A 26517-nucleotide genomic window follows, 5' to 3' on the forward strand; every position below is an offset into this window, starting at 1 on the left:
AATGCTGCTGCTGCCTTACCATGGGACCAAACGAATCCAAATTCGTCCAGAGAGTTTAAACTATGCCCCTAATGCGAAAGTCCAATCGAATTTATTTTTTTCTGTTTTGGATGACATTAAATCGGTGAAATAATCTGATCTTTTGGGGCATAAAATCGGACATTTTTAAATTGTAATGTAAACATCAAAGAATACCAACAAACTCCGATTGCCAGCCGAATGCCTCTCTGAAAGTAATTTGTGCTGCAGAAGGTCGATGAAAAGATGACCCAGGAAAACACAAGTGGAATTCTACAAAGGGAATCGACAGCTGGCTAGTTTTGAAATGTGACGTTTTAATTCTTAGTAAATCTGTATCGAGTATTTTTATTGCAACAGTTTTGGAGAGTGGAAGGTAAAAGATAGTTTAAGAAGAAATTAGTAGTGAAATGTTGTTGATGTTCTCCTCTGGACGTACAAAATAAAATAGTCATTTTTTTTGACTGGTGATATTTGGGATAGGTCTTTTCCACTCGAACTTTAACGGGTTGTGAGGGAAATTGAGCATTTCTGATTGTCTAGTTCAAATTAGGACAGTGGTTTTCTCCATGTTGTAACAGTTTGATGTCTCGTCGCTGACATTTGATCAGTTTGGTCTTGAATCTGTCAGTTGGAAAGGCTTCAACAGACCGACGCTGAGATTTGGATGCAATTGAATAGATTTGTCATATGAAAAAGCCCCACAGGCTTCAACATTTGCCAGTTAGTGTCCTAGATCTTTAAATAAAACAGAAGGGACAATTTGTTTCATTTTGCTAAATTGTGGTTGGTTAAATTAAAAGTGACAGAAAGGGCTTAATTTATTTTTTGAAGCTATCCTGAGGTTTGAAGATGAACCTCAAAATTATCAAGAAAGTTTGGAAACTAAAGGAAAGATCATTCTGTTAGAAATATCAAAGAGTTTGGAATTGTGTTTAACGAAGATCAAATGTAAAGTTAAAAATGAAATTGAATTAAACAAACAGTCAGTGTGTCAGAGAAACAGACGTGCGCTATAGTGTAAGCAACAAGGAACACAGAACTATGTAGTGCAGTAGAGGCCCTTCAGCCCTCGATGTTATGACGACTTATCTAAGCCTATCTCCCTACATTAGCCCATTATCTTCCATGTGCTTTTCAAAGGATGTTTATATACCCCCACTGTGTCTGAGCTAACTACATTGGCAGGCACCGTAATCCATGCCCTGGATTGAACCTGCCTTTGACATCTGTCTTCATCTCCCACCACTCAATTTGCACCTCTGCGCCCCGTACAAGCTGACGTCATCATCCGAGGAAAAAGGCTCTCACTGTCCCAGGACAAACATTCTCAATTTATTCCTCTCCTCGCCTTCTTTTAAACTATGAGGCCAGACAAAAGTCCCTCAGTTTTTCCACATAAGACCTTCCACACAGACCAGGCAAAATCCTGGTACATCTCCTCTGTGCCTTTTCCAATGCTTGCCCATCCTTCCTGATATGGAGTGACCAGAAATGTACACAGAATTCCAAGTGAGGCCGAACAGGGGATTTGTAAAGTTTCTGCACGGCATCATGGCTCTGGAACTCAATCCCTCTATCAATAAAACCTAACACACCGTATGCCTTCATAACAGAACTATACAGCTGGGTGGCAACTTGCAGGAATCTATATACATGGACACCAAGATCCCTCTGCATATCCTCACCACGAATAATCCTTCCATGGGCTCAGTATTCTGCCTTCCTGTTATTCGCACCAAAGTGATTAACCTCAAGTTCATCTGCATTGAAGTTCATTTGGCAACTCCCAGCCTAATTGTGCAGTTTATCAATTCCCCTGCAACATTCAACATTCTTCCACGCTGTCCACCACTCCACCGACTTTATTGTCATCCGCAAATTTACTAACCCATCCAGCTATGACGGCGTCCAAGTCATTTATTAAAATGAGAAACACCAGTGCTACCAAAACTGATCCTTGTGGCTAACCACTGGCAACCGAATTCCTGGTTGAATATTTTTCAACAACTACCCTTCACTACCTGCTTAACAATGCAAGTTTCTAATTCAAACAACCAAATCACCATCAATCCCATGCTTGTGCATTTTCTCCAAAATCCTACCATGTGGAACATCATCAAATGCTTCACTAAAACTCATGCACAACTCCTTCAACTGCCTTTCCCTCATCCACATCCTTGGTCACGTTTGCAAAAAAGTCAATGAGCTGTGTGAGATACGACCTGCCCTTAACCAAACCATGATGAATATCTCCAAACAACTTGTTTCATGCTCGATGATTATAAATCCTATCTCTTGTCATCCTTTCAAAAATGGTACCGACACCAGACGCAAGGTTCACTGGTCTATAATCATGTGGGTCATCCGTACTCCACTTCTTGAGCAAGCGCACAACATTTGCAATCCTAAAGCCCACTGCTACTAAACCTACAGACAATTACAATTCAAAGATCACGGCTAACAGCTTCGCCATCTCCTCCCCAACTTCCCAAAGAATCCGTGGATAAATCCCATCATGCCCAGGGACTTCGCTATTTTCACACGTTAGAAAGCACACACGTATGTAGATAATGGAGCAAAGTGTAGTCCCTCGTTTGCCAGAACCTTCTGTTCTGTAAACCTCTCTCATGCTCAGTATGTCAGTTTTATTTCTGAAACTGTCGATTTCAGTGTCTCCTGTAACTTCTCGGAGCTCCTGACTCAGCAGAATTCCCACCTCCTGATGCGTCCATCACCATACTGAATACAATCAGCCAGAAAGATTGATGAAGGAGAGTGACATTTGCAACCTTCAATAAATTGTACTTGTAAGTTCATTCGTGTTGAATAAAGCAGAGAAGAGTGCGAGGAATTAAAGCCAGATGACCACAGACATGATCTGGCTATATGGTTGAAGTGCATCAAGACACCAACTTCATTCTATTCTGCACTTATGCTACATCTTGTGATCCTGCGTGTTTCATCTTTCTAACTTCTGTAACAGCCCCTATCTCTGGAAACCTCTCCAGTGCGTACGCCTCTGCCAATTTCTGACACTTCCTCCAGGCCGACAACTGGTGGCACGGTGGCGCACTTGTTAGAGACCCAGATTCAATTCCCGCCTCAGGCAACTGTATGTGTGGAGTTTGCACATTCTCCTCATGTCTGCAGGGATTTCCTACGGGTGCTCTGGTTTCCTGCCACAGCCCGAAAATGCGCAGATTAGGTGAATTGGCCATGCAAAATTGCCCGTAATGTTAGGCAAAGGTGTAAATGTAGGGGAATGAGTCTGGGTGTGTTGCTCTTTAGAGTATCGGTGTGGACTTGCTGGTCCGAAGGGCCTGTTTCCACACTGTAAGTAAGTAATCTAAAACAAAAAATGCCCCATCTCAGCAATCCCGTCTTCCAGTTGCTCCAGTAGTCAGTTTCTCTCTCATCTCATCCTGTCTCTGCAGTCTTCTACAACCGTCCCCGTCAGTGTACGATCTTGCAACACTTCTTCCTCCCATCCAACAGCAACTCCTGACAGCTGTAATCTCCTACCGTTAATACAAATCTCCGAAATGCTTACATTTCTCCAAAGGCAATGTCCTACCCTCCCCGTGTAAATTCCTCCAGTCACTACTGCACTCGCTATTCGTGTGACCTTCTGAACCCTCGTTGACCGTCCTCATGACTGAAACCATCTCTCGTCTCCACAATCTTCTGTGTCTCTTACCTCCTCGGAATGCTGCAATGTTCCATACCTCTGCATCCTCCCGTCGTTAATAGTCTTTCGAACGCAGTAAACTCCTGCAACTGCTGAAAATATCCATGACTTGATTGCTGTCATCACTTCCAGTCGGCAGAGCGTTTACATTGAAACCTCCTTCAGTCCGAAGAAAGATTGCTAACGCTGTGACTTCATACAGTGTCAGTAAACCTCAGCGTCACTAAACCCATTCATAAAGGATTCATGCCTGTCATTGTAATGGGCTGAAACCTGTGCATTGTTATAACCTTCTTCTATCAATCCAATAAGCGTTATATGTTTCAACTCCTTCGACATTACATACGGTGTCTGCTTCCTCCTATGGTTCTTGCCGTCGCTGTGATCTCATTTTGACCTGTACCTTTGTATCTTAGCGTCATGCTGCATAGAAACAGGCCCTTCAACCGACTATGTCTCTGCGGACAACAAACAGCAACCTACATTAATCGGATTTTCGTGCACTTAGTACATAACCTATTAAGTTCTGGCATTTTAAATACTCGTCGAGGTGCTTCTTCAATGTTGTGACAGTGTCTATCTCTATGCGCCACAAAGGAACACATTCCATCTATCTACCATTCTCTGCACAAAAAAGAGCTCCTAAAATCTCCTCCAACTCGCCTGCCTCGCACCATCAACTTCTTCCCTCTTGCCTAAGACCGAATGGAAGATATGTTCATGATCTACACTGTCTGCATCCCCCATTATTTAGGAAACATTGATCAGATTACTTTCTCGGACTCGTGTGCCACAACGAAAGCAATCTCAGCCTGTTCATAACCGAACGATTTTATTAAAGTCTGGGAGCAGCGGCAGAAGTGATGTGGAACAGACTAGCTGCCGGGAAGGAAAGGAGTGAGTATAAGTACTTATCCTTCGACGCCAGCGACCTTTTTGAGTGGAAGCAGCAGCGGAGGTAAGGCGAACCAGGAAGGCTACAGCAAAGGTAAGGGAGATTTTTAAAATTACCTACTGGTAGTAAGTGATTTTCCTCCACAGTAGGAGCGGCAGCAACAGCGGAAGTGACGCGGACCAAAGGGGCTGCTGGGAAGGAAATGAAGTGACCATATATATTAGCAAGGCGGCTGGAGCTGGATGAACTGCGAATCATTCGGGAGGATGAGGGGGTAATTAAGAGGAGTTACCGGCAGTTGGTCACTGCTGAGGCTCAGGATAATGATAGCTGGGTTACAGTCGGGGGAGGAAAGGGGACAGACAGACAGTGCAGGACTCCCTGGGGTGGGGGTGACCTACCAGAGGAAAGCCATAGTGCTGAGTTCTCAGCCACACAGCGTGACACTGTGGCCGAGAAGGGAAGGGGGCAGAAAAGAAAAGCGCTAGTGGTAGGAGACTCGATTGTTAGGAGAATTGACAGGAGATTTCGTCATCAGGATCGTGATTCCCGGAAGGTATGTTGCCTCCCTGGTGCCAGGATCTGGGACATCTCCGATCGGGTGGATAAGATTCTGAAAGGCGAGGGCAAACAGCCGAAATCGTGTTACATATGGGCACCAATGATATAGACAGGAAAAGGATGAAGGATGCAAAAAGCGATTTCAGGGAGTTAGGGTGAAACTGCAGAGCAGGACGAACAGAGTAGAGTTCTCGGGTTTACTATTGGTGCCACGAGATAGCGAGAAGAGGAACAGGGAGCGGCGCAACTTTTCACGTGGCTGCGCAGCTGGTGTAGGAGGAGGGCTTCAGCTATGTAGATAATTGAGATGCCTTCTGGGGAAAGTGGGACCTGTACATGAAGGACGGGTTGCAACTAACTGGAAGGACGTCTTCGATGGAAGGTTTGCTCGAGTGTTTCAGGAGGGTTTAAACTAGTATGGCAGAGCGGTGGGAACATGAGCTACATACCCGTGGTGAGAGTTGATGGAAATGAGGCAATAGCAAGTGGTAGTGCATCCAGTGGGAAGGAATTCCTGGGAAAGAACCAAGGCATAGGTTAAACTGTGTCTGCTTTAATGCAAGGAGTATCAGGAATAAAAGTGATCACCTTAGAACATGGATCAGAACCTGGTGCTATGATGTTGTGGCCATTACAGAGACGTGATTTTCTCAGAGGCAGGAATGTTCAAGGGTTTAGAACATTTAAAACGAATAGAAAGGTTAAGAAAGAGGAAGGGGTATAGCACTGCTAATCAGCGAGGGTATCACAGCTACAGAAGTTGCTATTATCGAGGAGGGTCTGCCTACTGAGTCAGTTTGGGTGGAAATTAGGAACAATAATGGAGCAGTCACCTCATTAGCTGTTTACTACAGGCCCCCCCAAGAGCATGGAGATTGAAGAAAGCATGGGTCGGCAGATTTTGGAAAAGTGTGAATGCAGTAGGGTTGTTGTAATGGGTGAGTTTAACTTCCCCAATATTGATTGGAACCTCCTTCGAGCAGATTGTTTGGAAGGAGCTGTTTTGGTGAGTTGTGTTCAGGAGGGTTTCCTAACTCAGTAGGTTGACAGGCCCTACGAAAAGAAAGGCCAGTTTGGATTTGGTGCTGGGCAAAGAGCTGGGGTGTGTGTCAGATATTGGGGTGAGACAGCATTTTGTTGATAATGACCACAACTGCGTCACATTCTACATAGCTCTTGAGAAGGAGAGAAGCAGACACAATGGGAGTATAGTTAATTGGGGAAAAGGAAACTATGATGCAATCAGGCGTGAGTTGGGAAGCATGGACTGCGAGCAATTGTTCCATGGAAAGGGCACTACAGACATGTGGAGATGTTTAAGAAACAGTTGTTGCAAATGATGCATAAATGTGTTCCTCTGAGACAGGCAAGAAGGGGTAAAATAAAGGAGTCTTGGATGATGAGAGCGGAGGAGCTTCTCGTCAAAAGAAAGAAGGCAGCTTACATAAGGTGGAGGAAGCAACGGTCTTGCTCAGTTCTAAAAGATTACAGGCAGGCGATGATGGAGCTCAAAAATTGCCTGAGGAGAGCCAGGAGGGACAGGAAAAGGGCTTAGCAGGAAGGATTAGTGAGAAACCAAAGGCATTTTTCACGTACGTGAGGAATACGAGAATGATCAATGAAAGTGTAGGGTCGATCAGGGAACTTGTGTATAGAGTCTGAGGAGGTAGGGTAAGCCCTAAATGAGTTTTTTTTTGCTTCTGTCCTTACTAAAGAAAAGGACCTTGTAGTGAATGAAAACATTGAGGAGCAGGTAAGCATGCTGGAACGGATAGAGATTGAGAAAGCTGATGTGCTGAAGATTTTGACAAACATCAAGATTGACAAGTCGCCAGGTCCAGACCAGATTTATCTTCGGCTGCTTTGGGAAGCGAGAACTGTGATTGCTTCGCCCCTTGCGAAGATCTTTGCATGTTCGCTCTCCACCAGATTCGTACCTGAGGACTGGAAGGAGACAAATGTGTTTCGTCTCTTCAAGAAATACCTGGCAAATACAGACTAGTCAGTCTCACGTCTGACTTCTTCAAGATGTTAGAAAGGATTCTGAGGGATAGGATTTTTGAGCGACTGCAAAAGCCTGACTTGATTACATGTAGTCTCACGAATCTTATTGAGTTCTTTGAGGACGTTCCTAGACAGATTGATGAGGGTAGAGCGGTGGATGTGGTGTATAAGGACTTCAACAAGGCATTTGATGAGGTTCCCTATGATAGGCTCGTTCAGAAGGTCAGGAGGAATGAAATTCAGGGAGGTGTAGTTGTCTGGATACAAAATTGGCTGGTCGACAGAAGACAGCGAGTGGTAGTGGAAGGAAAGTATTCCGCCTGGAAGTCAGTGGTGAGCGGTTTTCCACATGGCTCTGTCCTTTGGCCTCTACTCTTTGTAATTTTTATAAATGTCTTGGATGAGGAGATTGAAGGAATGATTAGCAAGTTTGCAGACGACACAAAGGTTTGAGGTTTCGTTGATAGTATAGAGGACTGTAATTCGTTGCAGCGTGACATTGACAGGATGCAGAGATTGGCTGAGAGGTGGCAGATAGAGTTCAACCAGGATGAATGTGAAGTAATGCATTTTGGAAGATCGAACTTGAAAGTTGATTACTTGATTAAAGACAGGACTCTTGACAATGTGGAGGAACAGCGGGATCTTGTTTTGCAGGTATATAGAACTCTTAAAATTGCCACCCAATGAGAAGGGGTTTTTAAGAAAGCATATGGTATTTTGGCTTCCATTAACAGGGGGATTGAGTTTAAGAGCTGTGAGATCTTGCTGCAGTTCTGGTTCGACCGCACTTGGAATACTGTGTCCAGTTCTGGTCACCCGATCATCGGAAAGGTGCGGATGCTTTGCAGATGGCTCAGAGGAGATTTACCAGGATTCTGCCTGAAATGGAGAGCTTATCTTACGAAGAGAGGTTGACTGAGCGCGGACTTTTTTCATTGGAAAAAAGAAGGAAGAGATGGGATCTAATTAAGGTGTACAAGATAATGAGAGGCATAGATAGAGTCGATAACCAGACACTTTTTTTCCAGGGCAGAAATTGTTAACACTAGGTGTCACAGCTTTTAGCTGTTTGGCGGAAAGTATAAAGGGGATGTCAGAAGGAGGCTTTTTGCGCAGAGAGTTGTGAGAGCATGGAATGCATTTCCAGCAGCAGCTGTAGAAGCGAGGTCAGTAGGGATATTTAAGAGACTGTTGGACATGTATATGGTACAGAAACTTGACGGTTCATACATTAGGTTTACCTTACATGGGGATCAATGGTTGGCACAACATCATGGGCTGGTGGGCCTGTTCTGTGCTGTACTATTCTATGTTCCAGGTTCTTAAAATTGTGGCGAATTTCTTTTTCACTCGAATGCAATCATGCTTTTCCGACAGTGTGGGAAACAACTGCGCACACTCTTCCAGATGTTAGTTCACCAATACTTGAAAGAAAGCTTCCTAATGCATTCATTCTTGATGAAGTGCTCATGTTTGAAACATCGACTCTACTTCTCTTTGAATGATGCCTGACAGGCTTTTCCAACTCTACACTTTTCTACTTCCTTATTCAAATGTTTGACACACTTGGTAATGAAGGCCACCTTTTGTCAAGGTGTCTACCTGCACTGACTTCTTTAGGAAACTAAAGAATCGTATGCCAGGTCCCCTTAGTAATCCTCAGTAATTCAGCATTTATTGTGTATGCCCTTAATTTCCATCTATCATTGCCTGCTCAATTTTCCAGCTGATAAGTATCAGACTGGGGACATCCTCCTCACTATCAGTGACACCAGCAGTTTTCGTGTTATCTGCAAACTTGCGAATTCCATTTTCTGCATTCACATAGAGCCATAGAGCAATACAGCATGGAAATAGGCCCTTCAGTCCAAACCAGTCAATGTTGACTAATGCGTTCGCAAAGCTTATTCTAAATGTCCATGTTTGGCCCATATACCTCTAAACCCTTCCCATGCATGTACCTAGAAAAATGTCTTTGGTGTCTTAAATATTGTTGTTCCACACACTTCAACCACGACCTCTGACAGCTCATTTCATATACATACCACTCTCTGAGTGACGATTTTAGCCCCCGTATCCTTTTAAATCTTTACCCTCTCCCCTTAAGCTGATGCCCTCTAGTTTTCAGTTCCTCGTCCCTGTGAACATTCTATGTATTTGCGAAAAGTAAATCTTACATCGAAACTTTTAAATCAAATAGTCAGGAGAGGAGACTTCGAGAATTAACTAGCTTTTATTTCCTCAGACAGGGCTCAATAAGCACTATTCTCGCAGGTTATATTTTACTACACAAAATGCTTTGAACAAACATTGCTTCCACACATTTTTCTGTCAATTTTGGTCCAATTCTCCAACAATCAATTCTCTTATCTTTCATAGAACAGATTAGGGTTGTCAGCAAAAGGGGGAATAGACCAAGGGCCAACGGGATGATAAGACGATGGGGCTTGAAAATCAGACAGATAGTTCACAGTTTCAGTTAAAAAAAAAGCGAAGAGCCTTCGAGCAATTTGGAAACATCATCTGAACGGGGATATTGAGGCAACTGCAAGATTGCTGGAGTGCAGGGCCACAATAGTCAATGAACCGAATACAAGATTTTCTGCAAATTTGCTTGGATATCTAGTTGAACAGTTCCAAATGCAGGGGAACAGAACGCTCTCAGCCACTGAAATTCCATCAGGGCTCAAGTGGTGCAAATTTGCGTATGATGGGGAAATGGGTATATTCCCAGCACTTGGAGTGGTTTACCCTCTCTGCGTAAAAAAAATGTATTAAACTGTAATTGCCATTTGCGAGAGGTTATTAGGTTGTTCATCGTGCCACACTCAAAAGTAGTTTGAGAAAGAAAGATACAGAGAGCGTAGTAAACCGGGAATGACAAGGCTGAGCCCTGCGTGGACAGAGGAGAAAAGGTGTTAATGATAGGGTCATCTGATTTTCATCCAGAGGGTGCGCTCGTTTTCATTTGGTTGCATGCATCCAATTCCCCTTGCCCTTGACCTTGACTGCTGTGCAGGTGACCAACAGGACGAGGAACGGGCCTTTCCACCTCAGCTTCAATTTGCTCAGTTCCTCGTTCTGAAGCTTGGTTTGGTTGTGAGTGTAAACTTTGAAGAGTTTTGTTTAAATAATGCAAATATTTCCCACTTGTCCACCGATATTGTTGCAGCAGTATCAGTCGTTAGGATGGTTTTGATTTATCTATTAAAAATATTTCCTTGTATTCGACAATATTCATAACAGTGTGTTCAAAGGAATCAATACAAGCAAGTGGGGGACAAATAAATGTCCCAACAGGCAATGAGTTCTATTAACTAACTGAAAGGCCCACCGCCAAAAATGTGGTTCGACAAATTAAAAGACCCACCAGGAAAATAGATGGTTCAACAAACACAGGACATTCATTTTACAGCATTGTATGCAGTCAGCATTCTGAAAACCTGGGTTCCACCAAGTTTACAATGGCATATTAGCTATTCCTTCCTTGCCAAAGTGCGTAAAATAATGCACATAATCAACTGAAATGAGCAGCAGCATAGAAGAAGCCCAAAGTTGTCCATCAGGGATTGCCCCCACTTTGGTTTGATACTTGAAGAAGCACCCCATTTAAATCCATATTTTGTCCTCTTCAGCTGGGACTTCCCCAGTGATTTCTGTACATTACCCACGTCTGGTATACCTGTCGTTATATTGCCTCTAACCAGGTTATGTTCGGAAACCAATGGGACCAGAAGTATCTATAGAACATAGAACAATCCAGCGCCTAACAGGCCTTTCGGCCATCGATGTTGCGCCGACCTATGAACTCATCTAAACTCATTCAGATCCAATTTCCCATCAACATCCATGTGCATGTCCAAAGATTGTTTAAATCTGCCTAATGTGGTTGAGTTAACTACATTGGTAGGCAGGGCATTCTACGCCCTTACTACTCTCTGAGTAAACAATCTGTCTCTGACATCTGTCTTGCATTTATCACCCCTCAATTTGTATCAATGTCCCCTCGTATTAGCTGACATCGTCATCCGAGGAAAAATGACTTCCACTGTCTACCCTATCGAAGACTCTGATCATTTTCTAAGTCTCTATCAAACCCCTCTTAGCATACTTTTTCCCAATTAGAACGGACCAAAGTCTATCAGCCTTTTCTCATAAGACCTTCCCTCCAGACCAGATAACATCCTGTTAAATGTCCTCTGCACATTTTCCAATATTTCCACGTGGTTCCTGAAATGGGGCGAAGAGATGCACATAATATTCCCAGTGCGGGCACACTAGCGTTTATGTAGTTGCAGCATGACATTATGGCTCAGTAACACAATGCTTATACCAATGAAACCGAACACATTGCATGCCTTCTTAACCGCACTATCAACCTGTGTGGCAACTTTATGGGCTCTATGTACATTGTCTCCAAGATCCCTCTGCATATCCACACTTCCAAGCATCTTTTCAGTGACCATGTGTTAATCTTCCTAAATTGAATCACCTCACATTTATCGACATTGAACTCCATTTGCCACCTCTTAGCACAATTCTACAAGTTATCCAAGCCCCCCTGCAACCTGGAACATTCTTCCACACTGTCCATTGCTCCACCGATTTTAGTGTCATCTGCAAACTTACTAACCCATCCAGTTATGCCTGTGTCTAAGTCATTTATCAAAATGACAATCAGCGGTAGACCCAAAACAGATACTTGTAGCACAGTACGAGTAACCAGACTCCAGGCTTAATATTTTCCATCAAAAACACCGATCATCTCGATAATTTTCTTCGGAGATTGTTTCAGTTGCCTCAGCGTGAGCTGAATATCTTGATGACTGTCAGACCGGATGGACAAAACAGCATTTCTGATATTTGTCTCGTGCAGGTGAAAAACATTTATGCTTTCACAAGGCTTCTTTATCGTGGGCCATGTCAAAAGCGCAATGGCAGACAATGCATGTATTTAAACATTTGCCTTTTCCTCGAATGCAAACATGTACATCCCTGCGTGAGTTCAAAGGTAACAAGAAGAACACATCACTCGCCAATGGCTCTAGTTTAACGCATAAATCAAGAGCCATTTGCCCCTGCAATTTCACTGTCTTGTTCCCAGTCTGAAAGGTGTAAACATGGTTCCTGTCTTCCTTCCATTCCAGAATCCACTATGGATATAGTTGCTCAGCAGTGGTGGATTCGTGGACTTCTGAGGGAGGTTCTGCACTCAGTTATGTTGTTCTCAATTAACCGTGTCGGTGCTGGCCCACGGGGTATCGTCTTTTGACTGTAACCTGGATCGTAGTTTGCTCTCGTACTGGCCATCCAAGTAAAAGACTAACGCTCACCTCACTTGCGACCTCGCTTTCTTGGACCAGTTCATAGTGTTTGACAGGATCATGTCAGCGACATCAGAATGAATACAGTGCAAAAGTATAGTATTAAACAAGGGTGAGTGAGCTTCTCTTTTATTATTCATTTGTGTGCTGTCAACCACTTTCATCAGACAGCTGATGACATATTTCAGTCTTGTCACATAAGCCACTCTTATTCAGGCCACTCCTGGAGTTTTACTGCCTTTACATCTGTCTCGTTCTTTGGGCAGATTGAGCAAATTGGACTGTTTTTTTCCTTGTCATCCGGGGCTTGGTTCATTAACATTAATCTGATTCCCGGGATAGCTCAGCCCTCTCAACTCAATGATATATTCGATGAAGCTGTTTATCGACAATGGACCTTTCATCTTCTCGGTAAATGAAGTTTTAAAACCAGTGGGTGTGCTGGGGACTATCAGGAAATTTTAGGGGAATTTATGCATCCTTCCCTCAAACACGTTCAGTATGCCAGACATATGCTCGCGATTCCACATTGAAAGCATTTTATTTAAATTTTATTTTGCAGCATTGTTCTTTTATTTTTTAAAAACATTCCGTGGCCTTCATGCTTTGCAATATTTCTAGTGTTCGGTTTCTTTTCCATTTACTCATTCACACTCAGCTTTTAACTTTTCTCATCCTTTGGGAGTCGCTCTACACACCTCTATCACCTTATCACATGCATGTTTCCTTCAACGGTCCTTCCATTGATATCGGCTTTATTCTTCCATTAATTAATAATTAATCAATGCCGTCATGCTTCAAATTAACCACGAGGCAATGACACAGAATTCTGCCAATGTATAATCTTATAAAACCAATCGATCTTTCCAACTGTTTCTATTTTTGTAATTGCAGACTGATGCAATTCATTTCTTAAATTAAAGAAAATAACTAATATCATCATTGTCTCTAATTAAGAGATGGAAATGAAGCTGAAAAAAAAAATAAGACATTTAAGAGGCATCAATATAGACTTGACTCAAATCTAATTTTATAATTCAAAATGTACACAGTTTTCAACTCTGAAATCCGGTATAATTGCTTGGTTGTAGTCCTGGTGTCCTAAATGTCAGATTTGCTTCTTGAAGCGGTTCTGATCAGTCATTGCTCATTTGCAACGTTAGATGGCGTGAAATGACTGCAGCTGCATTAAATTTTCTTGTTTATTACAGCACAAATAATGGTCTAAACTGAAAACACAGATATTAATAATATATTAATTTTTGCAACGTGATTGTTCACAACATAACGTTGAACTGAAACCTCAATTCTCTGCGTGGAAGGGAAATTGATATAAAAATAATCTATGACTTCCACTATATAATCACTAATGAGATGCAGCAGTCTCGACACTTAGTGGAATCAAAGGAGTCCAAAACTAAACTAAATTTAATTTTGCTTGTGTAATTTTCTGCAAGAAATATTGCTGGTTAAGCCTGTTTTTTTTTAGCTTTATATTTTCAGTGTTACAGTGTTTTTAAACCAAGTTGTATAAAATTCATTTGATTCCTTCACTGAGTGTTAATATGAGGAAGAAACTTTCTCTTATCCTGGAACAGAATAATTCTACACTTGAGGCCAGGATTGATAGTGCGAATTATTTTACTTCATTTCGTCAATTCTTTTCATAGTCTAACAGCTAAGGGGCGAAAGTGATGAAATTTATGTTGGACGGAGCATGAAATTGTTATTGTATGAAATTTAAGACCAGGTTTTGCATTGATGCCAAATGGTGCAAAATCTAAGGACAAGACTTATTTTTAAAACAAAATGTTAATTCTGCCTGCTTCCACATCAAACTGATTCAATTTAAAATTAAATTCGATTCACTTTCCTGTAAGCACAAAATGTGAATAATTGAAAATTGACAGCGGGAAGTTAGGTGTGGTGGAAGAACGGGTAGGTTAATATTTCATTAATATTGCCTGTTTTAGAATTTGCTCTTCACAATAACTGAGGGCTCCTTAACTATTAAATGAAATTATCTTAAATTCGCAAAGTGCGATTTAAATTCAAAACAGTCCCCGATCTTGAGCTCCAGGGAATAAAACACACATTCAATCACCAACAAGCAAGTGTGTATTCAAGCCAGATCAAAAGGATTTAACCTTTTCAGCAAGCTTCAGGGAAGCAGCGCTGAGACTGTTTCTCTCTCTCTCTCTCCCCCTCTCTCTCTCTCTCACTCACACACACACACGTATGAACATTTTTCAACTACCCTTCTATCTCAGTTTTTAGTTTTTGTTTATTCCTTACTTGCAAAGGAAATGAGACATTCACATTCCACTACAGTCAAAGTTAGTGAGTGTAGCCACATAAAACTCGGCTGTGACACATAGCTGCTAAAACCGAGTGGCCAAAATGTAAATACTACACAACTGTTACATTTTAAAAAAAGCAAAAACGGGCAAACGGCAATCAAGCTCATGCCAATCCAATTCACAGAAGGCTCAGGGGCTTTCCTCGTTAGCAGGTACAAGCAGATTCAGTGAAGACCTCATCAAACGGTAACATGTTCCAGAAATCCTCGTAAAATTGAGCTCATAGAACATAGAACATGGAACATTCCGCCGACCTGTCATACCAATCTGAAGCCCATCTAAGCTACACCATTCCATGTACATTCATATGCTTGTCCAATGACGACTTAAAGTACTTAAATTTGGCGAATCTACTACCATTGCAGGCAAAGCCTTCCATGCCCCTACTACTCTCTTAGTAAAGAAACTACCCCAGACATCTACCCCAACACACACAAACGAAGCTGCATCAGGACACTATTCAAAAGAGCTACAACACACTGCAATACACCAGAACTGCGAAAAGAGGAAGGGGAACACCTATACAAGGTATTCGCCAAAAACGGATATCCGCGCAACTTTATCAACAGATGCCTAAGAGATAGACCACGGAACGAGGACATGCCACAACCAAAAGGACTAGCCACACTACCATGCATCAGGAGCGTTTCAGAACTGAAAGCCAGACTACTGCGACCCCTAGGACTCATAACGGCACACAAACCAACAGCCACGCTCAGACAACAACTCACTAGAACAAAGGAGCCAATACCCAACATGAGCAAAACTAATGTAGTTTATAAAATACCATGCAAGGACTGCACAAAACTCTATATAGGACAAACAGGAAGACAGCTAACAATCCGCATACATGAACACCAACTACCCACGAAACGACACGACCAGCTATCCCTAGTAGCCACACACTCAGACAACAAGCAACATGAATTCGACTGGGAAAACACTACTATCATAGGGCAAGCCAGACAGAGAACAGCCAGGGAATTCCTAGAGGCATGGCATTCCTCCACAAATTCCATCAACAGACACATCGACCTGGACCCAATATACCAATCACTACAGCGGACAGCTGAAACTGACACCTGGAAGCGGCAAGGACAGACCACTATAAATGCCGGAAGAAACATCAAAGAAGCGCTTCGCAGGAGGCTCCACAGCACTGATGATGTCGCCTAGCCAGGGGACGAAACGTTTGCAACAAAAACTTCCAGTTTCGTAGAACAGTAGAACACAGAACAGGCCCTTCACACCATGATGTTGTGACGACCACTGATCCTCATGCATGCACTCTCAAGTTTCTGTGACATATGCATGTGCAGGAGTCTCTTAAATGTCCGCAATCACCCTGCCTCCACAACAGCTGCTGGCAATGGATTCTATGCTCTCACAACTCTCTGTGTAAAGAACCCGCCTCTGACATCCCCTCTGTACTTTCCTCCAACCAGCGTAAAACTATGACCCTTTGTGTTAGTCATTTGTGCCCTGGGAAATAGTCTCTGGCTATCGACTCTATCTATGCCTCTCATTATCTTGTATACCTCAATTAGGTCCCCTCTTCTCCTCCTTTTCTCCAATGAAAAAAGTCCGATCTCAGTCAACTTCTCCTCATAAGATAAGCCCTCCAGTCCAGGCAGCATCCTGGTAAAGGTCCGTTGAGCCCTCTCCAAAGCATCCATATCGTTCTTATAATAGGGCGACCAGAACTGGATGCAGTATTATTCGTGCAGTCTAACCAAAGTGTTACAGAGCTGCAACAAGATTTCACGACTCTTAAACTCAATCCCCCTGTTAATGAAAGCCAAAACACCATATGCTTTCTTAACAACCCTGTCCACTTGGGTGGCCATTTTAAGGGATCTATGTATCTGCACCCCAAGATCCCTCTGGTACTCCACACTGCCAAGAACCCTATCCTTAATCCTGTACTCAGCTTTCAAATTCGACCTTCCAAAATGCATCACCTCGCATTTATCCAGATTGAACACATCTGCCACCTCTCAGCCCATCTCTGCACTCAATCAAAGTCTGGCTGCAGCCTACAACAGCCCTCTATACTGTCATGGACACCTCCTTTGTGTCATCTGCAAAGTGGCTGACCCATCCTTCAATCCCCTCATCGATGTCATTAATAAAAATTACAAACAATCGAAGCCCAAAGACAGAGCCCTGTAAAACACCACTCACCACAGACCTCCAGGCAGAATGCTTTCATTCTACTACCACACACTGCCTTGTGTTGGCCAGAAAATTCTGTATCCAGAGAGCTATGTTCCCCTGAATCCCATTCCTCCTGAGCTTCAGCATGAGCCTACCATGGGGAACCTTATCAAATGACTTGCTGAAGTCCATATACATCACATCCAAGCTCGACTCTCATCAATTTTTGTAGTCACATCCTCAAAGAACTCGATAAAGTTTGTGAGGCATGACCTGCCCCTCACAAAGCCGTGTTGACTGCATTTAATCAAGCCATGCTCTTCCAGATGGTCATAAATACTGTCCCTCAGAATCCTTTCTAACACCTTGCAGACGACAGACGCTAGACTTACTGGTCTGTAATTGCCGGGATTTCCCTGTTTTCTTTCTAGAAAAGAAGAATTATATTTGCCTCTCTCCAGTCATCAGGTATAACTCCAGTGGAGAGCGAGGATGAAAAGATCTTCGCAATTGGGGAAGCAATTACATTTCTCGTTTGCCAAAGCAGCCGAGGACAAATCTGGTCCGGGCCTGATGACTTGTCAATTTTAATGTTTAACAAAGTTTTCAGCACATCATCTTCCTCAATCTCTATCCATTTTAGCATGCACACCTGCTCATCAAAGGTTTCATTAACTTAAAAGTTCGTTTCTTTCGTAAAGACAGAAGCAAAAAACTCATTCAGGGCTTCCTCTACCTCCTCAGACTACACCCACAAATTCCCTATGCTATCCCAGATCGGCCCTACTCTTTCTTTGACCATTCTTTTATTCCTCACATAAGTGTAAAATGCCTTTGTGTTCTCCCTAATCCGTTCTGCCAAGCCTTTTACGTGGGGCCGGTCCTGGCGCTCCTCAGACCATTTTTATGCTCCTTCCTCGTCTGCCTGTAATCCTCTAGAGCTGAGATTGACCCTAACTGCCTCCACCTGATGTAAGCTACCTTTTTCCTTTTGACGAGAAGCCCCACCGCTCTCGTCATCCAACGTTCCTTTATCTTGCCCCCTCTTGCCTGTCTCAGAGGGACATATTTATTCATCATTCGCAACAACTGTTCCTTAAACAGTCTTCACATGTCTGTAGTGCCTTTACCATGGAAGAATTGCTCCCAATCCATGCTTCCTAACTCATGTCTAATCGCATCATAGCTTCCTCTTCCCCAGTTAAGTATCCTCCCATTTTGCCTCATCCTCTCCTTCTCCATAGATTTGTAGAATGTGAGGAAGTTGTGGTCACTATCACCAAAATGATCTCCCACCTCAAGATCTGATACCTGCCCCGGCTCGTTTTCGAGGACTAAGTCGAGAATGGCCTCTCCCCCGTCGGACTGTCAACACACAGAGTAAGGAAACCCTCCTGAACACACCTTACAAAAACAGCTCCATTCAAATCTTCTGCTCGAAGAAGGTTCCATTCAATATTGGGAAAGATAAAGTCACCCATGACAACAACCCTACTACGTCTACAGTTTTCCAAAATCTGCCGACCTATGCTTTCTAACATCTCCTTGCTGCTGTTGGGGGGCCTGTAGTAAGCCCCTATATAGGTGACTGCTCCCTTGCTGTTCGTAATTTCCACCCATACTGACTCGGTCGGCAGACCTTCCTCGACAATATAAGTTTCCATACTGTTGCGGTTAAAATGACTGATCTGTAGGTTTTTTTTACACGGAACGTTGCACACTTTCTTGAATAAGCATGTAGTATCGAAATCTGCCATCCTGCGAGCGGAGCCTTAAGTCTAAAGATTAAGTAGGAAAGCAATGAAAATGCTTCCAAAATTTTGACAGTAACGTGCCTTTTTTTGATGAATGCATCTCACTGGCGCAGCTGCCGAGAAGAAACAAATGACAACATGCACATTTTCAGCAAGCAAGTATGTTTTATTGAACAGATATTCCATTCTACTATCATATAATGTATGTATATGGGGATCACAATTGATAAATATTTTTCAGTTTTCTGATTCCTGAAAGATCATGTAATCGACATAAACAAAATTTCCATCTGAAGCTGAAGAAAAAGTAAGATTAAACTCTGATCTTTGCATTTGAGCACAACTCGACATTGCTGAAGTTATTGATATACCTTAAGCACAGCGCCTGAGAGATCTTAGCACCTTTTTCAAATCTTTTCTGAAATTCTTCTGGGTAGCCGCATAAATAAAAGTGTTTGGACAGGAACTCAAGAACTTCAACATAGTTCCGATTTCAGTGGCTACATATCCTGGGTTTGTGCGGTCTCCTCGGTAAGAATTAACATTTACGATTCTGTTCTTTATAAGACTAATGACAGATGTTAGCCACAGCAGTAAGAAGCTGCCTGATATCGTGAAGAGTAAAGTGATGGATATCCTCCGTTTCTTTATCTCTGCGTCATCTACTTTCTCAGTACTGTTAAACCTGAATTTCTTTCGAGCTCTATTTGCCGATACAATATGCATGATTGTCAAACAATTAAACGAGATGATTAAAGTGAAAGGAAGCAAAACTCCCCATACTGCGTGAAACCAGACTAACGCTGCTCCAACAGATGAGGAAACGAAAGCTGCACTCAGACGGCACCCCCAGTGTAACTTGTTGATTGTTTTCTCGTGACCATAAACAACGAAACAATAGATGTTTTTGAATAGGGTTAACACAGAGAAAAATGTTGTAACTGCAACTGCCGTCTGCCTAGTGCAATATCTTACTTTAAACTTCCGACTGCAGATAACAACAAATCGGTCAAATGTGAACAAGGTAGTGAACCAAGTTGACAAATCTAGTGTTACAGCAGTAAGATATAAAATTAATTTACACAAAGAGGTATGGTTTAAAAATGAAAACGGGAAGTTATATGTGAAAATATGATACAGCATTACATTGATTATCATGACCAGTAGATCGGCTCCTGCCATACCCAGCATGTACACAGTGATACATTTGGAAAGGCCACAGTTTGCACGAAGAAGTACCAAAATTGTCATCAAGTTCACTGAAATGGAAAACGATGAAATAATTAGCGTCTTAACGTGTAACTGACATGCAAACACAAGCATTTCATCAAGTAGTCTATGAGTGAAGAGAGGCATTGTTTTTAAAAATCGCACAAAATGCTACAATAGCTCACCTGGCACAGCGCTAATTGCAAGAGTCGGGTAGTAGATCTCTTTGATGAATAGAACAATTGCTTTCCCCATCTCCTGAGCATGAAAGAATAATCTTGTAATTGAAAACTGCTGACTTTCAATGTGGCAGATCGCCTGAAGTGACTTTTTAATTTAGATTCATTAATCCCCGAGACGATTAATTAAGTTGTTCCGACAAAATAATTAATTATAGTCATTTCAATCACAGGCATATGAAATTAACTTTATCTACATTGTTACGTTATGTACACAGAGCAAATCAACGCATTTGTGCAAAGTTAAAGAACAATATTCAATAATAATACATGGTATGAACAGCCTCACGTTTCTTCAAAAGATAAGCAGGAACATGTGTTGCCCAATTTCTGCACATTAGTCATTTCTAACACCTTAAATGCTCTATGAAACAAATGTTGCAGTTTTGCGCAGATCATATTCCTGCAGACTAGGAGACAATTGTATTCCTCCATTAATAGTACTTCTCAGTTAAACTACTGATATCAAAAATCTTCTGATACCCAGCTACATTGTGAAAATTTTATATTCAAATGATGCAAAGAAAAGTGTAGTGTACACGTTAACTTTGTACTTGAATTCATAATTCAAGTCAGTTTTACTTTGCCGTGATGCTTACTGATAATTCAGAAACATGATTATTGATGAGGATCCTACATGAATATTTATGGGCCTGAGTTTTCGATGACAAGATTTCAAACCTTTGTTTCATTTTTGCAATGGCGTCTTTGTTGTGGTCAAGTGCTCTGAAACCCAGGTTCACATAAAATGTTTACATTTTGGCAATGCAGTTTTTCATTCAATTGTGGTCGGCAACTTTATATTCATCTTGACAGTCTGCATTCAGGTGAAATTACATGGCATAAGCATGTTTCAGATCCACATTGGAAAGCACAACTTAACCCCTGGATACACTGCGAGATGCTGAACACCTGATAATTTGATTGTTATTGACAGACCATCGGAATACAAAATTATTGTCCCCGCATCACTGTCACCCGCACAAATTGATTTCCCCCTTTGATCAAACCTAAGAAATGCAAAGGAAGTGTTCTTTTGTTTAGTCTCCAGAGTTTCTTCAGTTGGCTTCTGTAAAAGTTTATGTAGTTACAATGTTGCATTTTGAATATTACTCCTGATTAGTCTCACTGTTGCATGCCTTCTTATGACCCTTCACCAGTAGTGTTTTGTGAGTTTCCATGGAGAAGCATTTATATCGAATATCTAGTGTGGAAACACGCCATTTGGCCCAACAAGTCCACATCGACCTCCGAACAGTACCCCAGCCAGACCCATTTCTAATGCACCTTACACACACGTCCTTGGACACTATGGGCAATTTAGCATCATCATATCACGTAACTTGAACATCATTAGATTTTGGGAGGAAACCCATGTAGACGCTTGGAGAATATGCAAATTCCATACAGACAGACGCCCGTGGCTGTAATTGAACGAGAGTTCCAGTTAATGTGAGGCAGCAATACGAATCATTGAGCCACCGTGCTACTTCAGTTTTTGTTGTTGAATAATGATAAGACTCGCTTCCAGCTTGCAATATTGCATAAGATTATAAAGTTTATCTCTCCTTACCTCCAAACAAACCAAAACATGTGTTTTTGTTCTATTAACAGTGCAAGAACTTTACAATACATGGTCATTTGTCCTTTGTCATTTAGTTGTTTTTAATTCATTCATGGCACAAGTATTTCACGAATTCGACATTTTTGGTGGTGTTGCTAATATCCTTGATGATAGTCGTCCTAAGTTATTGTCTTAATTCACAACCGTTCGTGTGTTACTGGTAAAAACGCAATGCTGTTAAAGGAAAATCCAACGTTTCCACTAAAGTCTGGAAACGAAGGGAGAATGAGGGAGGAAATTTGTTGGTGATAATCCACCCCAGTATCTGCCGCTTTATTTTACTTGAAATATGCTGGAGTGCGTTTTCAATATGCTGTCTAACAAGCTTTGTCAAATTTCTGAACTGTATTTCATAGAACCTGTACAACAGTGTTACGTTAGTGACAGCCTCTTGAAGATATATTTTCAATGTAGGAAGTAGCTGTCCTCAGTGAGATAAAACGCATTGCATGTTGTTCAATATAAGCTCAGACTGCAAAGTGGAAATAATGTTATTACCCCCCTAAATTGTGCAACGGAGATGTTTTACAGAATTGATAGTGTCATGAGTTGCAAAGTTTATACGATTTCGGGCATTTTTGAGGGCACCTCGTTAGCCTTTCTTAGCCAGATCAACTTTTAGTCAAGTTGATAGTGTGGGAACAGATGCAGGAATTGCTCCAAAACATGAAGCAATGATGAATGGATCTCCTCTACTTGATGCTTGCAACTTGGAAAGATTTTCCAGACTTTGACCAGTGTCACATATAAATGGAAGGTTCGAGATATAAACCAAAGTTCTTCTCGGTAATTGCGGGGACAAGTACGTGAGTGAACCATCAACACACAAAAAAGGCAGTGTTCTGCTCGGACTCAACAAAATATCTTCCACAACTGCACCTGTCGAGGTGAATTCCTGTGACAGGTTCCTGTATGCCACATCAGCTAAGAATAGCTTCGTTTCTGAGGGCAACCAATCGTACCTTTGGAGTTCAGATCTTTTATCCATATTTGAACCAATGTTGTACGGAGTTCATGAACTCAGTGATCTCATTTTTAACCAATTAGCTCATGTGAAGTGATAATTTTGATTCAATTTGCTACATCGAACTAGTAATATGCCCTTCATCAATTAACTTTGATTGAAGAGTAGGGGACGAAAGCGAGTTTAGAGCTATCAGAGCATTTACTCATAACAATGACTACCAATTGAGAACTCTATTAGAGCCATGTGGCATAAATTGGATCGGTTCAATTTGTACTTCATTTTTTTTCAAGGGACGTCTCAGCACGGTGTTCAGATTGCTGACTGAAGCCACAGTTGTAGTTGTGCAGAAACAGTTCAAGTACAATTGAAGGATACACTGAAGAAAAACATTTCAGTTTTGGACTGTTTTCAATCCACGGACTATGCATTATCCAATGCATTCAGCGTTGTACTTGCTTTACAAAGGATTGAAACGATTTGCATTATAACTGGTATCTGCAATATGGAAATCTTCAAAGAAATGCAAGAAGAATCACCTGAAAAAGAGCTCTGCCTGAACATTATTGTTGTACTCTCCCACTGCCCTCCACATTCTTTATGTATTTTTTGGAGCCTTCTACTCAAGCTGATGATTATCCTCACGCATTCATGACATATCGACTGTTAGAACTTATCGACTGTTTATGGAATCTCTTTCTTCACCATTATTTTTCCTGATGCTAAAGCAATGCAGGCAGGCATGTGTTGTTGCTTCACTAGGATGTCACCTTATTTTAATGCTGGCTGGTTTTGCCGTTAAAATGCAATTTTATACACTTTCGCGGTCTATTGGGGAATTAATTTCCTAGTTTGATGGCCGTGGTACTGTGGAGAACTTCAAATATATTTTTATTCCAAAACTGAATCACAGCCCCGGGTTTCTTAGCTGGTCATCGGAACTATGATTCAACAATTTAGACGCCTGACCATATCTCTTCAATTGCTAAATGTAATGTTTAGATGATATTGGAAAAGAAACTTTAATGAGTGGAATAGCAGGAAATCTGAAAATATGAACGTTGATACGAAATTAGAGTTCTGGCCATTTGTATCTGCATTTTGCCAAAACTATTTGGGCTTGGTGGCACGGTGGCTCAGTGGTTAGCACTGCTGTCTCACAAAGCCATAGCCCAGAGTCAATTCCAGCCTCGGGCGAATATCTAAGTGGAATTTGCACATTTTCCTCGAGTCGGCGTGTGTTTTCTCTGGATGCTCCAGTTTCCTCCCACAATCCAAAGGTGTGCAGGTTCGGTAGTTTGGCCATGCTAAATTCCCTGCAGTGTTCTGGGATGTGTAAGTGAGGTGCATTAGTGAATGGTAATTGTCGAGTGTTCATGTAGGGGAATGTGAGTGGGTAATTTATTCTTGTTGTGACCTTGGGATGAACGGACTGCTTGTGCACTCTAGTGATTGTATGATGCGTCTAAGTTCAACTTTTGAAGAAATTATTCGTGATTTAGTCGCAAATGAATCATCAAGTCATTCGGTAGGGTAAAGTTGATTTTGAATTGATTATACCACAAATAACATGAAAGATCTGTCCAATGTTATGTAGTTATACGTCATTCCTTGCGTTACCACACTTCAGATATACAGAGTAACCTTGTCTCTCGTTTCCTATGTTTACATCGATTTCCTATCAGTTCTCTGGTTTCCTCTCATAGTCCAAACATGTGTCAGCCTCGGTGGATCAAACATTGTAAATGCAGAGATACAAGGATAGGGTAAGCTGCTGTAACTTGGCAGGATGCTGTTCAGTGGGGTGCACTCGATGGGCTTGCTTACACACGTAGAAATTTAATAATACAACAATGTATGGTACAGCCCATCTTAGTAAACTCTGCACAAAGCCTTGTTGAGATGGTTTTCCCACCTGGAAGACAGTTCTTCATCTAACTACACGATATCCCTCATAAATGTTGGAGGCGGAAACATGACTACTCATAATTCTTATGTCTGATTTGTCTTTGGATTGTGTTACGAATGGCATCAACGCTGAATGCCCAATATAACTTACCTTTACTCATTCAAAGTATGAAGTTTCATTGGATATGTTTCTGCATATTTATCTAGTCATTTGTGTCCTCCTAATTTATCTTTCTACGTATCATTTCACCCAGTTAAGTGTCATCCGAAAACTTTGACCTTTGCATCTCATACCGACAGTGCAATAATATCTCCCACTTAAAGAGCAGATGTTCTCATTTTGATCATTGCTGTGAACGATTGAAAATATTCCTCCGGCAAAAAGAAACAATAAAGGCAGCCATTATTCACTGCTGTCGGTTTCTTGTTTTGTGAATAATTAGCTACCACTGTGATCATTCTATAAACTCCTGAAATTTGTGCTTTGAAGGGCTAGTTACACAGGACCAAAGCGCAGATGAGACCACGATCTGTTCTGATCAGAATAAACATTAACGTGGCCTTTAACTGTCTGGAGAAGAATGTGTGAAATGTTCCATAAACACAGCTTTAAAATGTAAAACACAAATATAGTTAAATCAAATGCCAACTTTACATAAAGACCATTTCAACGATATTGAAAACTAATAAGATGTGGGTCATCGTTACTCTGAATTATTTTCGTTTATTCAACTAAAACGGAGGAGTTCTATTTATTTTATTTGACACGTTCTTGAGATATTTCAGCTGAAAATGTGTTGCTGGAAAAGCGCAGCAGGTCAGCCAGCATCCGAAAAACAGGAGAATCGACGTTTCGGGCGATTTCAATCAATATCAGTTGCGTCTTCTGCAAAATAATATTTCATTAATTTACTCATTGCAAAAAATTTAATCTGCTCTGTTCAGCAATGACATCACATACACAACACATCAGTCTGTATAATAAACCAGCAACGTTAGATCCTACATTCCTCAGCAGCAGCTTTTCAAATTCTGACTGAATAACCTCATGTCGTTAACACCACGCATAATATGAACAATTTAAATTACGGATATATGATCCAAAAAATTGGGACTGAAGTTTGTATTTCAGATAGTAAAACATCCTCCACAGTTTAACTTAACAATGATTGCGAAAGCTGTAACCTCAAAACTGCCTTCCTACATATCCCATACTTGCTCAATTCCTTGCTTAGCAATAATCTGTCTGCCGTTGCTAAAATCAAGAACTTGGCTACTCCAAAAATCCTAACCATTTGTGAGAAGGAAATGTTGACAATCACAGTTTTAAATTAATGTGTCATATTTCTAAGCGGTAATGCATGTTTGCTGAATTTCCTATTTATATAATTTCAAGTAATTTGAATATCATTTGAAGTATATAATTTAAATTTGAACCACACCATGATCAAACTTGTCAAGTTCACTCAGGGTCTTAAATGATTCAAACAACTTGGTGCACAATCTTTAAGACTCCAGCAGAAACAATCCCGGCCTGAGCATATTTTCCAAATCAGACAAACCAACTGTTGAAATTATAATTGCGATTAATTGCGATTGTATGGTGGTACAATGGTTAGCACTGCTGCCTCACAATGCCAGGGGCCCAGTTGAGATTCCAAGTTTGGACGACTATCTGTGCGGAAATGTAATCATTCTGCCCGTGTCTGTATGCTCCAGTTTCCCACTACAGTCAAAAGATATGCAGGTTTGGAATATGGACCATGCCACTTTTCTCATGTCATCCAGGGACTTGCACGGAAATCG

The sequence above is a fragment of the Hemiscyllium ocellatum genome, chromosome 51, assembly GCF_020745735.1.
Source record: "Hemiscyllium ocellatum isolate sHemOce1 chromosome 51, sHemOce1.pat.X.cur, whole genome shotgun sequence".
NCBI lineage: Eukaryota > Metazoa > Chordata > Chondrichthyes > Orectolobiformes > Hemiscylliidae > Hemiscyllium > Hemiscyllium ocellatum.